The 16,203-nt window shown below is 30.0% G+C and overlaps 1 protein-coding gene across 5 annotated transcripts in view; it reads right to left on the reverse strand.

The window, feature by feature from the left end:
* The window catches only part of LOC142325825 (stress-activated protein kinase JNK), a 526,820-nt gene that overhangs the window by 341,649 nt on the left and 168,968 nt on the right, over positions 1-16,203 (reverse strand). For 2 of the 5 annotated variants that reach the window (XM_075367906.1, XM_075368078.1), the window contains exon 1: positions 10,202-10,361. The exons of the other annotated variants lie outside the window; for them this stretch is intronic. The gene's annotated coding sequence lies outside the window, so the exon portion shown is untranslated. Of the gene's footprint in view, positions 1-10,201; positions 10,362-16,203 lie in introns of those variants that run through there. 5 annotated transcript variants of the gene reach the window in all.

Here is a 16,203-nt window from a genome sequence, read left to right on the forward strand (position 1 = left end):
CTGTTAACCTTTACACTGTAAAACAATTTTTACGATGAATAATAATTCAATAACAAAAAAAATTATGAAAAAATATCACCTGTTTTTAACGAAATAAAATTCTATGTACTTTTCATTAAAAAAAAAATGTGTGTATGTAAAATAAAAGTAAGTTACGTGTTGTCCACATCAGATTTTTTCTTAATAGTTAATTAAGAGAGGCTGTCGTCATTTTCTAAAGTGCATATTCATAACGACATGCAAATTGATATACGAGTACACCGCGTTATTGATCGGAATGCTAAGATGCGTAATCATCGAGATGAATTTATTTTAACCGAGTTATTACTATAAAAAGTGTAAAATTTTAGATCGTAATGGATTAATTATAAATATTGAAATGAACGAACAAATAAAAATCAATTTAATTTAAATCTTCATCTTATACTTTTTTATTCAATCTATACATAATTTGGATCGTTTGCATGACAGTTTTGATTAAAGTTGTTAGAACTATACAGTCCGAGCTTACAGTTAATCTATCTTCTGAAGTTCCCGTTAGTGTCACTTCGAATAACTTACAGTTTAATTAGTACAAATCGAAATATAATTGAAGAAAATTACGCACTTTTTTTGGTTTTGCCGAAACCGTCCCTTTTTGCATCTTTTACGCAATACTAGTGACCGGTTAACCGATTTTCCTTGTTTAAAAATCAAAATATATGTATCCGATAAAAGTGTATGAAATATTATTATATGCCCAACCCGATTAGAAAAAAGAAGGAAAATGTGACCCCTCTTGACCCAAATAACCCCTTCCATATTCAGTTTCTGGATCCACTCTTGTTTACAGCCCGCCTCTTATATAAGTCAAGTAAATAAATCGAAAGTAAAGAAAGATAAAAATCTCATCACCTTAAACCGGTAAAAGAGATATCTACAAAAAAAAACTTACGAGAAGAGTAATTAAATGTTACGACTGAAAACTTTCGCAAAAAACTTTTAATAATTTCAACAACTTAACAGCCTATTAGATATTGTTCCACGATGAAAATTCTACGCCAATACTGATAAAGAAAGTTTCCCGGCTATCTAATTAGTGTTTATCGCGCAATTTTTTTAAAACTATAGTTTCTAATAAGTACTTTCTTTTGTAACCGGTTACAAAAGGCTTCCGAAGATTTTATGATGTTTTACATTAATAATGAGCTAAATGCTTTTTTTTCTAAGGGAATTTTAAATCCTTCTTTCAGTTTGCGCAAAGAATCCTAAAATGTAATTATTGTCTTCCTAAATCGATTTATAAATTTCCGCTCTTCGACGGATTTAGAACTCCCTTTGGGTTTTTTACGACAGAGGCTAACTTGCTAGACGTAGCCACGACGTTAAAGATGCGGTTTTTTAAAATATTTTCTTCCTTGTTGCTAAACAGAGGGAAAAATCCAAATTATGTCCAAGGGCTCTGATCTTTCTTTACTATTATTTTGAATTAAAGTCGATCAGCTGAATTTTTTGCCCGTTATTTTCCGAATAATATCAATGCTTTCGACTAAATATTTTACAATATATAAATTAATTACTTTTTAATTCCTAGACCTTGTTTTTTGTTTGACTACATTACTATCGCTACAGAAAATACAATAAAAAATGTTCCTCAATATTTTCTAGATCAGTATTATCATTACGATCAAAAGCAGACTTATTTGCTGTTAAGACTTAAAAAAAGTCTATAGCTCTAACTTACTATAATAAGTATCGCTCACATCGCGCATCGAATTTAATAAAATAAAATGTTACAGTAAAAAAATTAATTTCAAATGCGATCAAATAATTTTTATATTTATTGGCCGGTTCGTATTACGATACATTCCGATGATATATCATCTAATATTAGACAATAATATTTGCACATCGTGCACTACTCCTTCCGAAAATAAGGTCAAACACAAAATTCGTAAAATCGGACAAAAACAATTAACATCCGACTTTTTTTTATTTTGATACTAATTACATGAAAAACATTACGAAAACTATAAATTTACATAAAAGCCTCATCTAACACTTTAAATGATTTAAAAAATCCATATTTATTTTATTTTTATTTTATTTAGTATAAAACTTTCAGCAGAACTGGCAGCTTTATAAAATAGTCGATATCTTCAAAGTATATTTAAAATAATAAATTCAAATTTAACGGTCAATCTATATTTTTATTACGGGATTTCGTGTTATCAATACTTCACACACAACATTCCCCTCGCATATTGTGGTACGAGAAGTATGTATGAGAGTATATAAAACATAATTATTTACATATTTAACAGTCCAATTCAATTTTCCACGTAACAGCGGTTTAATCCGTAAACCCGGAATTATAAAACCTACTTTTTATTTGCTGTAGACGATTCATGAATTTTCAATATCTGATAACAAAGATTCCAAAAAATAAAAAAAGATTCCAGTTTGGTAAAAGCTATATACTAGTAAATATATATATATACTTCTCTTCTCTCTCTCTCTCTCTCTCTCTCTCTCTGTGTGTGTGTGTGTGTGTTAAACGATAAAAAAGACAGAAAATAGTAAAATCAAGATAGATTCTTTCTAAAAATAAAACGTCAACTAGGAATAAATTTGCATAAAAGCAAGCGTTTTCAGATCAGCTTTTGTTTAAAGTAGCATAGCTATACTAAAAAAACGGCCAACGACTAACGGAAGCAAAAATGTTAAATACCAGTTTACTTAGGTGATGTCTGTGATAGAGGGGATTTAGTATCAAAGCTTTCAAAGTTTCAGGTGAGCGTTCAATAAATGACTTTGAACATCAAAAATATTTTTAATCAATAAGAAACAATTTGTCATTAATTCTACAGAATATTATGACAATCGGAATTTTAAACACAGCGGGTTCGGAAAGTCGGTGTGCAGTACTCTTTAGAATTAAGCGGTGCGTTCTATTCTTTCAGTGAAAGATTGGTTGCCTTGTGGGTTCGTTGGGCGTTCCTCAATAATAAACGAAGACGTCAGTTGTTGAGTTGTAATTGAGCGTGCTTCGTATCGTTTCGTTTATCGGAATAACGAAGGAATCAAATCCGCAATCTTTTGGAAACGGAGATATTGATGAAAAAATATTAAATACAGCAATTTTAATTTTTATTAATAATAATAATAGTTTGCAGTTTGGCGTCACAATCTCTCCTTCTAGCCAACTCCTATCCACCAACGCCCATTCAGCTGGTTATGTAGCTGCGATATACGTAATGGTTCTTTCAGTAGAGAAGGCATTTTCTCGTTGAACACGTTTTTCCTGAAGGTGAAAAGTATACTGATTTTGTGAAGCACAAGTTTTCTGAAACGTTTCCAAATACTCCTGTTCCTAACCGCAATGCAGTTCGAATTCTTATCGAAAAAATGCTTAAGTTAGCCCAACAGCACGATATCGGACTTAAGCTGTAAGAAAAGAAATGATACTTTTCCCCAACAAAGTCATGTGCGTTCAAGAACTGAAATCTACAGATCATGCCAATGACTAAATTATTGTCAACGGTTTACATTTTTTATCGACCAAAATTCTGTAGGTATCCTCCACAATACGTTATTACCAAATGAAGAATGGTTTCATCTGGAAGGTAATATTAATTTACAAAATACTGGACTGTGATCGACAACTAACCCGCCTGAAAGGTTATTAACGATCTTAAGGATCATAAATAAAAATCGTTTATTTTTCACTTACATTTTATTGTCCGAGAAGGAAAGCCTTATTTATACTTATAAAATCTTCCTTTAATTTTTCAATTTACCAATTTAAATATTAAAAACAGAGTTTTTAAAAATGAATAAACTTATTACATACAGCAGTATAATTAAGAATTTAATTTAACCTTCCTTGTACGCCTAATAAATTAATATACACATTTTTTGCTGCACTTCATTTAAACTTATTTCATTTGAAAGAGAGATACGATCCTACAATTCTTTAATGAAGAAGACAATTATACAATTGCTTATAATATTACTTATTAACATCAAATATTTACGCAATTATTAATTCAACAATATTGCCTGAAATATTAGGATAGAGTAGATGTTCCTACCCTTTAAATAAAAGTACGTCTTATATATCTATTTAACACTATGTTTTTTTAAAAATTATTATGATGTAACCATCAACAAAATGAAAACAAAAATAAATAATCAGATGTTTCACCAATGTGATGCGGACACACGTGACTTACTTGTACGTCTATTAAATTAGATACACACATTTTTTTTAAAATGAAAAGTACATAAAATTTTACTTCATTAATAACATCTGATATTTTTTCTTTTTTTTATTGTTATTATTGATCTATTAAATATATTTAAATAAAAAAAAGGAGATGAAGTCTCATTCGAACCGATGTGCCTTCCCCTAAGATCCAAATATTTCATTTATTAAATTTTTATTTGGCTAACTCTGGAACCAATGAAAATAATTACCGGTTATGATATATCGTTAAAAATCTCTCAATGAGGGCTTATTACAACAGCTAAGAAAAAGTCCAAAATCCACATTTTTTGTTGCATTTTGGGCTTTTTTGACACTTTTGGTTCAGTCGATTGCAATCAAAAGGGAGGTGTGCACAACTAGATATTACAACAGTCCTAAATTCAAAATTTCAACATCCTACGGCTAATCGTTTTTGAGTTATGCGATTTACGTACGTACGTACATACATACATACATACATACATACATACATACATGTATATAATACATGTACATGTGTATAATACCTTTATTTTTACATTTCTTTTACCTCATGATGTACGTTACACAAAATTTACTTTGTGTAAAATAATTAAAACTGATAAAAATTTGCGGCAATCTTTGCACAAAATATAAGTATAGATATTTTAATTTTGAACAGGAACATCGGTTGCTTTCTGATAAACATAATTTATGATTTACTTTAACAGAAAATTTCAGAAAAGGTATTTTAGTGAACGATTTTAAGGATCATAAACTAAAAATCAAATTAAAGTTACTCCGTTTGAAAATTTCAAACGAGAACTCCGCCCCCACACATCTATTTTTTATACGGAAATGCGACGGTACATTTTAGCAAAACTTTAAATAAACTACAATTAATACCACTCGTTTTAATTTTAAACGGGAGCTATATGCCCTCTTTTAGGGCAAACAGTTTTTCAAGATTTACTCCCCACAGGTATATCCTAGCAAATAATGTCAGAAGACAAAAGGATTAATGAAAACCAAAAACTTTTGTACGAAATATTTGTTTTGTAATTTTAAAACAGAGACTTAATTTTCGGGTACAAAGATAAGAACTGATAATCGGAAGAACGCTACGAAAAGCAACTATTGTATTAATTTAGTAAAAAAATTATATAAGAAAATATTAAATCTGTTTAAAATTGGCAGGTTCCAAACTAAAAATTTCCCAGGCATCACGAATTTTACAAAAAAAAAAATCGTGTTATCGGAACTATAATTTGCATTTTAACATCGTTAGAATTGCAATTAACAAAAGAAACTGCAAAATAATTCGAACTAGAAAGTGGCAGGTAGGACAGTGGATAAAATCCACAGTGAAATTGTCTAAAAAAACGTATCAGTCACTCCCTATCCGTCAAAGGTTCCACACGAATAAAAAAAAAAAAAAAGAGAAACTATTTTCTAATAAAACAAAATTTGTGGAAATATCATTACTCTTAGTCAGGACCTTTGTTTTCAGGTTGGATTATAATTTAAAACGTACCTACAAATTCTCTCCTTGTTCATGCAAATAAAATTCCAATAACACAAAAGTTAAAATATATATATATATATATATATTAATTTTTTTTGGAGAGGCCAACAGACAATCTATAAACATGGATATCCATAAAAATTTAAAAATCTACTGGCGCGATCAGAAATTTACTTTAAAATTATTCATAATTACAACGAATTAAAGTTGTACAATTTTATACAAGATTTTTCATCCACTTCGATTAGTTTATGAAATGAGCGATTACATTATTTTTCTAACAGTAAAATTTGATATTATTATTATTACTTATTTTCAAAAATTAATATAACACCAAACGCTTTCAAAAACTTAAAGAAAGAACGAAATAGTTAACTTTATTACTTGGTGGACATTAAGTTCGTAAAACTTTAACTGCCTTAATTTTTAAATAAAAATTAACTGTCACAATGAAATGAAAAGTTAATAAATATTAATAACGTTAACATTTTATTTATTTTTTATATATAAAAAGATAAAATAACTTCTGTTATACATTTGTATACAGGGAAAGTACGCACACCGATAGATATACCAGAAACGACTATTTTTATCCTGTGCGACACAAAAACGCAGCATTAATGAGATAAATTTTACAGAGTAAATCGGAAACTACTCTGTCCAGGAGCTTATCGCAAAAAAAATAATTTTATTAAAAATACAGGCGAATTAATGATTTTAGTAGAGATACCACTAAAACAGAGAAAATAATAGAATAACATTTTTAAGGAACAACCGGACATCCAACTCACTAGAGCTAAAGAATCGGAAAAAGAATCAACATTGCATATTGCAAATTTTAAAAATCATAACTTCCATGCAAGACTACTACGTCGCCGAGTGTAGGAAATCGGTTTCTGTCCTCGGAAATACTGAAGGTAAAGTAAAACCTGTCGAGAAGCAATTATTTTTAAGACAATAACTGTCATTTTTGACAACGAGAGTAAATAGATTATTATTACAAACGTAAAATATAAGAGAATTAATTTAATTAATCAAGAACAAGGGTTTTAAAAAATGTACGTAATAAACATACATTAGAGGAGAGTCGGGAAAATTATTCTATCAACATGGTAACCCATTTGTGTAGGACGTTTCAATAGCTTAAAATTAAATATTAACTTTTACGCTTCGATCGACTGCTTAATCTTCAATATTTTATTTTTTATTCTACAACCATTCGATTTACAGAATTTCGAAAACACTATTTATCCGTTAATTAATATTTATTGTTGTTTTTTGTTTTTATCTTTTTCCATAATTTCCTGGTATTTCGAACGATGATCGTTTAATAAACGAAATGATCATCTAATTTTACATTTTTACGTTCTCTTGAGTTTTTTCTTTTTTCAAATTATAGCGATAGTTGATTTTATACTTAGCTTCATAAAAGATATATTTAATAATGTCGTATGTGATCGTGTCAGTACACTGTACCGATAGATAAACGGGCGCTTAAACAAAAGTAAACAAATTCGCTAAAATAAATTTTATCTGAAGTTACAGAAAAATTAAATTACTACAGTTAATAGAAAACGTCCGAAATCTGAAGAAACTACATCGAATCGAATCGCTTAAAGAAAACAAAAGTATTACTTCAATTTATTAAATATAATATAATTTTTTATAATTATAATTACTTATATATTTATATTTATAATTATAATTTTTAAAAGTGGAAGAAGTGTTAGGAGAAGACCAATTTGGTTTCAGGAAAAGTATAGGGACAAGGGAAGCAATTTTAGGCCTCAGATTAATAGTAGAAGGAAGATTAAAGAAAAACAAACCGACATACTTGGCGTATATAGACCTAGAAAAGGCATTCGATAACGTAGACTGGAATAAAATGTTCAGCATTATTAAAAAATTAGGGTTCAAATACAGAGATAGAAGAACAATTGCTAACATGTACAGGAACCAAACAGCAACAGTAATAATTGAAGAACATAATAAAGAAGCCGTAATAAGAAAGGGAGTCCGACAAGGATGTTCCCTATCTCCGTTACTTTTTAATCATTACATGGATCTAGCAGTTAATGATGTTAAAGAACAATTTAGATTCGGAGTAACAGTGCAAGGTGAAAAGATAAAGATGCTACGATTTGCTGATGATATAGTAATTCTAGCCGAGAGTAAAAAGGATTTAGAAAAAACAATGAACGGCATAGATGAAGTCCTACGCAAGAACTATCGCGTGAAAATAAACAAGAACAAAACAAAAGTAATGAAATATATTAGAAATAACAAAGATGGACCAATGAATGTGAAAATAGGAGGAGAAAAGATTATGGAGGTAGAAGAATTTTGTTATTTGGGAAGCAGAATTACTAAAGTTGGACGAAGCAGGAGCTATATAAAATGCCGAATAGCACACAAGCTAAACGAGCCTTCAGTAAGAAATATACATCAAAAATTAATTTAAATGACAGGAAAAGATTTTTGTAAGTGTATGTTTGGAGTGTCGCTTTATATGGAAGTGAAACTTAGACGATCGGAGTATCTGAGAAGAAAAGATTAGAAGCTTTTGAAATGTGGTGCTATAGGAGAATGTTAAAAATCAGACGGGTGGATAAAGCGACAAATGAAGAGGTATTGCGGCAAATAGATGAAGAAAGAAGCATTTGGAAAAATATAGTTAAAAGAAGAGACAGACTTATAGGCCACATACTAAGGCATCCTGGAATAGTCGCTTTAATATTGGAAGGACAGGTAGAAGGAAAAAATTGTGTAGGCAGGCCACGTTTGGAATATGTAAAACAAATTGCTAGGGATGTAGGATATAGAGGGTATACTGAAATGAAACGACTAGCACTAGATAGGGAATCTTGGAGAGCTGCATCATACCAGTCAATTAACTGAAGACAAAAAAAAAATATATAATTTTAAGTAATATCCTAGAAGACAATTAACGAACTTTTAAGAATCAGACGTGCGGACGGGAATAATTTTCAAGATTAAGTTAAGATGAAACTTTCAAGTTTTACTAAAAACTATATTCACGTGTAAAATATATCGATAAAACATGTTTTCATAGAATATCAGAGATGAATCTTAAATTAATTACATACAACCGATCGCAGTTATAACTTTCACCAAGTAAAACGAACCTTATATTGTACGTTTTTTGAATTTTTCATCACGTAATCCCGTAAAATTAATTCATCAGTAAACAAAATTACGAGAGCCAAAAAAAAGATTTTATCGATAGTCAATACCGTCGTTATAATTTAAGATAACACTAAAATAAAAAAACAGAAAAAATTGTATATAGATAAGATTGAATATCTATTATAACCTTGCATACGAAGAGGAATGGTATATTCAAAGAAACAATATGAACGTAGAAACTCAAACTCCATTAAAAAAATATAATTAAAAGCTTATATTTATTTTGAAACCCAATAAAATGTTTCTCCTTACTTAAAATAGTGTATTTTTTTGAGGCTATCAGTTATTAAATCTAAAACAATAACTTAAGTTTTGAAATAAAAAAATTACGACAAAAATAGGTGAATTATATAAAACGTTAAAATGAAAGCAGTACGCATGAAAATAAAAGTATTTATTGATTTACTACATACAATTAGTCAACTTAGTAATAAAGCGTAAAAAATATGATAATCTAAAAAAAAAAATTTATATTTTCAAAAGCAAGAGCTCAATTATTTTTACCTCGACATACTTTCTCATTTTTAACAGTAACCCGAACATACGCCAAAAGGTATGTTAATTTTTGTAAATACGAGTCGGTATGTTTATTCAATAGAACGAGAGTATTTAATTATAATTAATAAAAAATCAAAATAGTTTGCACGGTTACATTACCCTTTTACGATAATAAGATTTTGATGAACACCAGAAAAATATTAATTTAAGAAATCTATAACAAATTTATATTAGAAAATTTATTTTTTTTAGAATTAAAAAGTTAAGATTTACCGGTTATTTTGGGCGCTACGGTAAAAAGTAGTTTTGGGTGTTACTGAATGTCGCTCTAATATCCGATAAGATTAAATGGAGAACTGTATACGAATTTTCAGTTTCTTACAAACGTGTTCGTAATTAAAATACAGAAATAACTAATATTAGCGTTACAGAGGATATATTTTAAAAAAGGAATGTTTAGTGAAAATATATTAACGATAATATTTAAAATATATCGATGAACATAACTCCAGTTACGATAAAATATATAATCTGACGTAATGTTTTACGTATATTTTAATACGAAAACATTATATAAATCCTACGCTACCGCACGGATGCCGCGCGAATATTCATTAAATGAACAAATATATATATATATTCGTATTACATTTTACGTTTTATCACGGTAAACTTCAAGCACTCCACGCGATAATCTAGTACACTTAAAATAAAACACCGTCGGGAAACACGATTAAAACATAGAAATTCAGAAAGATTCTTACCCTCGCTTTAATAAAAATCATTATTCTTTAAGCGATAGTTTTCATCCCTTTTGTACATTAAAAAATTCATAAAAACAACACACACGCACACGCACGACACATGCACTGCAGTTCAAAAAACAGATGCGAGCACACGTACTCGCACGACGATCATCATACCGACACTGACGGAATGAGGGCTGCGGGCTAGCGGCGGCACTAAATTCACCGCCCCCGCGATTGTTACGCGCGCGCGCACTACATTATTCTCTCTCGCTCGGTTCGACTTCACCACAGTCACATGGTTCTCGCAGTCGATCTCTCTAGCAGTAATCGATCAACACGCTGAAGCGACGAATTAAAAACACCTTAAGAACGACGTTAACACACCGAACAAAAAAAATAATAACGGCTGGCAAAATGCCTTTAAAATTATACACATGACAAATTTTTAATTATTAATTCACGGTTGAGGATAATAAATTATTAAGCGATCGTAAAAATTTATTAGTTTAAAATATAAAAAGAACGTGAATTCTTGGCGAGAAGATAAATCACTCGCTATAACGATGCGGAGTTTCAAACCAAGAAAGATATAAAATAACAACCGTTATTAAAATTTACACATTCTAACGTATTTGACTGTGCCACGTATAATAAAACTACTTACTCCGCGACAATTTGTACTACCAGAAAAAACGATTTCAACAATTAAAGTAATGAAATACAGAATGATTATAACCGATGAAAAAATTCGATATATATCGGATTTGTTTTCCCCTACCGTAGTAGTGGTCATAATGCGATATGACCCTGTAGAAAAAATTGAAAGCGTCATAAAAAGAGTTGAACTTCATTATCATTTCGCTAGCGTTTTGATATGCAATATACTCTGCAGTATGAAGAATTCTATGAGAAACCACTCGGTGTTTCCAAATGAGTGGTTTCCATTCAATCCAATTTACTTATTATTTTTTATATACTTTTTCCAAAGTATCTAATGATGATTGTTTCCAATGGTATATTAAAAAAGACTATTCGTATCTTTCCTTTATATATATATATATATATATATATATATATATACACACACATATGTGTGTGTGTGTGTGTGTGTCATTCCTTCTGACGGTCAAATATTATAAGTTTATTTGTGAATATTTCAATAAAGGTTGTTATTATTATCATTATTATTATTAAAATATACTAAGTAAGGAATAAGATGGATTTATTTAGAACTTAAAGATAAAAAGTAATTTTTACATAAAAAAACATGATTTAAAAATGTAACATTTTTAAAATTAGAATTCACTGCAACCTAATAATAATTTATTTACAAAACTAAAAATCTAAAGTATTATGAGATGCTTATTTGCAAAAGAAAAAACAAATTACAAAAAAACTTTTTAAACTTAATGTGTTTTTTAACTAATTACTTATTGCTTATCAAAGAAAAGTAAAAAATTACGCATAATAAACAAAAAGTCTTAATTATTTTCGTTGCAAAATATTTTCCGGCTTTTTTGTGGTACTCTATACGAAAAACTATTTTAAAAACATACTTTACCCGACAAATAAATTATTTTCAAACGATCTGGTATTTCGGCTCGAGTAAATAATTTTTACAAAACTATTGTAATTCTAAATTCTCCAGAAAAGAACTGAAGATCACTCGCGTGATACGAATTTGACGAACGGTTTCATGAAAATCGGTATAGGACTTCTGGAGTTACCCACAAGGCACAAACACACCGCCCCCTTCCGTCAGGATTAGGGTGATGTGTTCTTTATCAGCTTCTATAAGGGCATAAACACATCACCCTCATCCTCCAGAAGTAATTCGAATAAAACACGCCAACTTAAAAAATAAATTTTGATAAACGGAATAAATAGATATTTTTTCGATAATATAGGTGCTTTTATTACAAATTTTTTTCTGATATTTTCAATATCAGCAACACCTACCTAAAATTCCGAAAGTGGCCGTTAAAAGTACATAAGCGTAATTTATACGGATAAAATAAAAAAAATCAGTAATACCTACATAATCACACAATTATACAAAGAATAAGCTTATACAAAGAATTATACAATTATACAAAGAATAAGTTTCATTCTAATAAAAGGTTATTAGAATGAAACATCCAGAGACAATGCTCAAAGTTTACATAAAGTAAAACTCCAGAACATTTACAGTTCTAGAGTTCATTAAAAGATGCCACGTTAGTTACACGACAAAATAAATCTTAAAAGATTTCTCCTTTTTTCTTTTCACTATTTTCCTTGAATTTTTCAATTCAATCTAAAATTTTCTCTCGCGGATAAAAGTTAGAATACACGTTTTATTAAGCGTCTTGATATATTTTTCTTAAAACTCAAAGTATCGTATACATACCGACAAAATAATTACAACTGAAATTAAAGGTGAGAAATTTTTAGCGATTCACAAATATACATCCTGAACCCCGTAGCGGAAGACACGCACCGCCGCCCCCTTCCGATCCTAGCCCTTATAGGCTTTACCGGAGGTCATCTTCGAAACCTCGGCTTCTGATATATTCCAGCCCGCCTCGGCCAGGATGCCACCGATGCAAATGCCACGAGTGACACTCCCATCGGTATCCTACCATTTAATGGACTGAAAACAAAACACATCTTACCGAGTTTTAAGTATGACTGAAAGGACCTAACTGAAAAGAAACTGAACTAACTACTCGTAGAAGGTAAACGTGAGTTCAACACGCAACACAAAACATAAAAATATTGCACGGAACAATAACACAGTAATATTAAAGCAAAACAACGGAAAAAAACATAATTTATAAAACAAAAAATTAGAGTAATCCAAGCAGGGCTCGAAATCCCCTCAGCAATCCTTCCTTTTGCTAAGTACACTATAAAACTCTCCACTACCGCCCAATCGTCCTGGCTCCTCCAGTTTACATAGAGATCCATAAATAATAAATCGACCCGATAAGCTCAAACCGGAAAGATGGCCTCTGTGCGCATTAACTCGTACTTCGAGCACTCATAAAAACACGGTAGGTGTCAACCAATTGTCTACAGTGAGGGCACATCCCAAAATCTGCCACGCCAAATTTCTGCAATCTGTCCCTAAAAGCACCATGGCCGGAAAGAAATCGGGTTACATATTTATTACAGTGTACCCAAGAGGCGTCCCATAAACCAACAGCATTTGGAAAGAGATCATGTGTATAATAACGTCCACCCTCAGCCCCATTCCATCTGGCCTGCCACAAGGCATAGGGGCAATCAGGTAGAAATGATGTATTTTTTCAAAATTTTACTTAAATCAATTAAAGAACCCAGATCCATAAACGAGGCCTAAATTAATTACAAGAAAAGTTAAATTCTACATCACTGTAATCTAATTACATGACGACATATATCACAGGATTCCGTTATGCTAAAAGTGCATTTAGCTACTTACACCATCTCTTAAGTTTTCGACAATAATTAATTTGGTATACACATATATACTCTGTTACTGCAAGCAACATATTGTATGATAACCACATAGTAATAAATATTATGTTATATAAATATGCGCGGGTGCATATGTATTAAGATTTCGAATAAAAAAGACCTTTATCAGAATACAATGAAAGGCCAATTTTTAATGTCAAATAAAAGAACATTCTCTACACTAAACTAATGATATATAAGATGACATACAATTCAAAAAAGCGTTACGGAGAAATAAACTTTACTTATGATCGCAACGATTTTTTTTCACCATCTCGTAATTGAGAATTACATGGGAATTAATTACTTCCATCATTTTGATAAAGGTAAACGAAAACAATTATTCAGAGAGGAGAAATCTTCGGAAAAAACCGCAAGAAATCTGTTACATGAAAGGCGGTAAAAAATATCTGAGCTTTAAATTATACTTTTCCTATGAAGTTTCACACAAAATAAAAAGTATGCGAGAAAAATTAATTTTTCAATATTAGAATACCGCGATGACATTTCAAACGATGTTTTTAAAAATGTTTATTCCAAATCAGACAGGAAAAAATTTTGTTTATATAACTTTATTTGAAAGGTAGACAAGCTAAATGTGGAGGCATCTGAAATGTGGACACGGAGGAGATAAAAAAACAATAAATGGATATATAGAGAGTGATAAACGAAGTAATGGGTAAAGCGATCGAGAATAGAAGCTCAATCAGAAAGGTTCAGAATAGAAAAGCTAACTGACTGAGACGTATTATGGAAGAAAAAGAGTTGATTAAAACGGCGGTAGAAATATCAGTAAAAGGTGCAAAAAGGTCCATATAACTTTATGGGTCCATAGTCCCATATAACTGGGAATATAACAAAATGGAAACGGACAAGTATATTACAAAAAATGAAGGTGTCGCCTGTACGGCTAAATATAATTGCAATTTCCGCTGGATCGGCGTGCCGATATGCAACAGTAGAATCAGCTAGGCGGAAGATCACCTCACTTCTCATTTCCCCTACTAAGCCTGGCATAGGAGAAAGATATTCCATTTTAGAGATCTACTGGTATCTCATTTCAGTTCATCTACAACTTTTCAGTCTAGACCTTACTCGCAAAACAATTTTTCAATGTACCGCAAAAATAACGGTCAAATTATCAAAAAAATTATTTGAAAAAAAAAAAATATTATCGATTTATTCCTAGATATTTTTTATTAGACGCAAAATAACAGGAAAGTGTTAGAAAACAGTTTTAAATCGGGAAAATTATGCAGAGCCCGGCACGAGATTTAAAAAAACAAAGCTATTTTAAATATTATGTGATTTTACTTTCTGCTGCCAAAAAAAAAAAATTAATAAAAAAAAACATGTCCGTAGCGGTGGTGACATCCTTAACCATGTTATTTGAAATGCTATATAGGCCAATGGTTTCTTCCAATAACCAAGTTCCCTGACGGTAAATGAAAAAAAAAAAAAAAAACCATAAGAAGTTCCGTACAAAAACAAACAATTAAACCCAGATTACTAATTTCGTATTAATTTGACACAGAATTCTAAACATCTAAATTTAGAGAAGAATCGAAAAATTATTACGTTTAAATTATAGATGTAAATAATTTTATTTCTATTTTCAAAATATGGATAGGATAAAAAAAGCAAAAAAAATCCCGCTGCCCTCATAAAAGTTACCTAAAATCTAGAAATCTGTTTTTTCATCAAAATCGTGTAAGACGGACTTTTGGAATGATTGTCAGATTTTTCAACGGTTTGAGATTTTTTTTTTTTAATTTTGAGTTAAAACATTTAAATAGCACAATGTCTTCAGATACATATGATTAAATATTAAAGATCCACTTCCAGTAATATCGACCCAAAAGAAAAGAAATTTTAAAATTATCTTAAAAACACAAAATAATTTTTTGTCGTTTTACCTTTCTCTTTGCTGAGGTAGGTAAAAGCAAACACCTCCACGTGAATGTTAATAATATTAAGGAGAAATTTTAACGATATAAAAATCTTTTTTTTTATTTTTTAATAAATATTGTTCATAAAATCGTTAATAAACCTTGGAATGTTCAGCTAATATTTTAACATACTTTTTTTGCAATATATACAAAAAAAATATTTGTGAATGTGTAATTGAAAAGTACAATAAGGTGAAAAGATTATGGTAAAACAGAAAAAGTGTAGACGTTCGTTAAACGCATGAATAATTAATTAAAAAACCGATGCGGGCTATAATTATAAGCTTAAAATATTTTTTTAGAAAGGTAAGTAGGCTTAAACAAAAAAAAATTTACAACGGTAGCAGCATAAGCTAGTGTTAAAAAATAAGAGAAAAATCTCGTCCATTTAAAAGCGAACAAAGCAAAAAAATAAAACTTTCAAAGATTACAGTAAAATAAAAAAGTTCATAATGACAGAAACACAGACTACACAACAAAATCCCACGTAAGCCTAGTTAAGTGTAATAAATTCAACTTCCATAAAACAAAAAAACTACGCTATTTAGAAGAAAATAAACGCAAATATAATGGAAAATACAACACGGT

The sequence above is a fragment of the Lycorma delicatula genome, chromosome 1 (genome assembly GCF_047948215.1).
Source record: "Lycorma delicatula isolate Av1 chromosome 1, ASM4794821v1, whole genome shotgun sequence".
Lineage (NCBI taxonomy): Eukaryota > Metazoa > Arthropoda > Insecta > Hemiptera > Fulgoridae > Lycorma > Lycorma delicatula.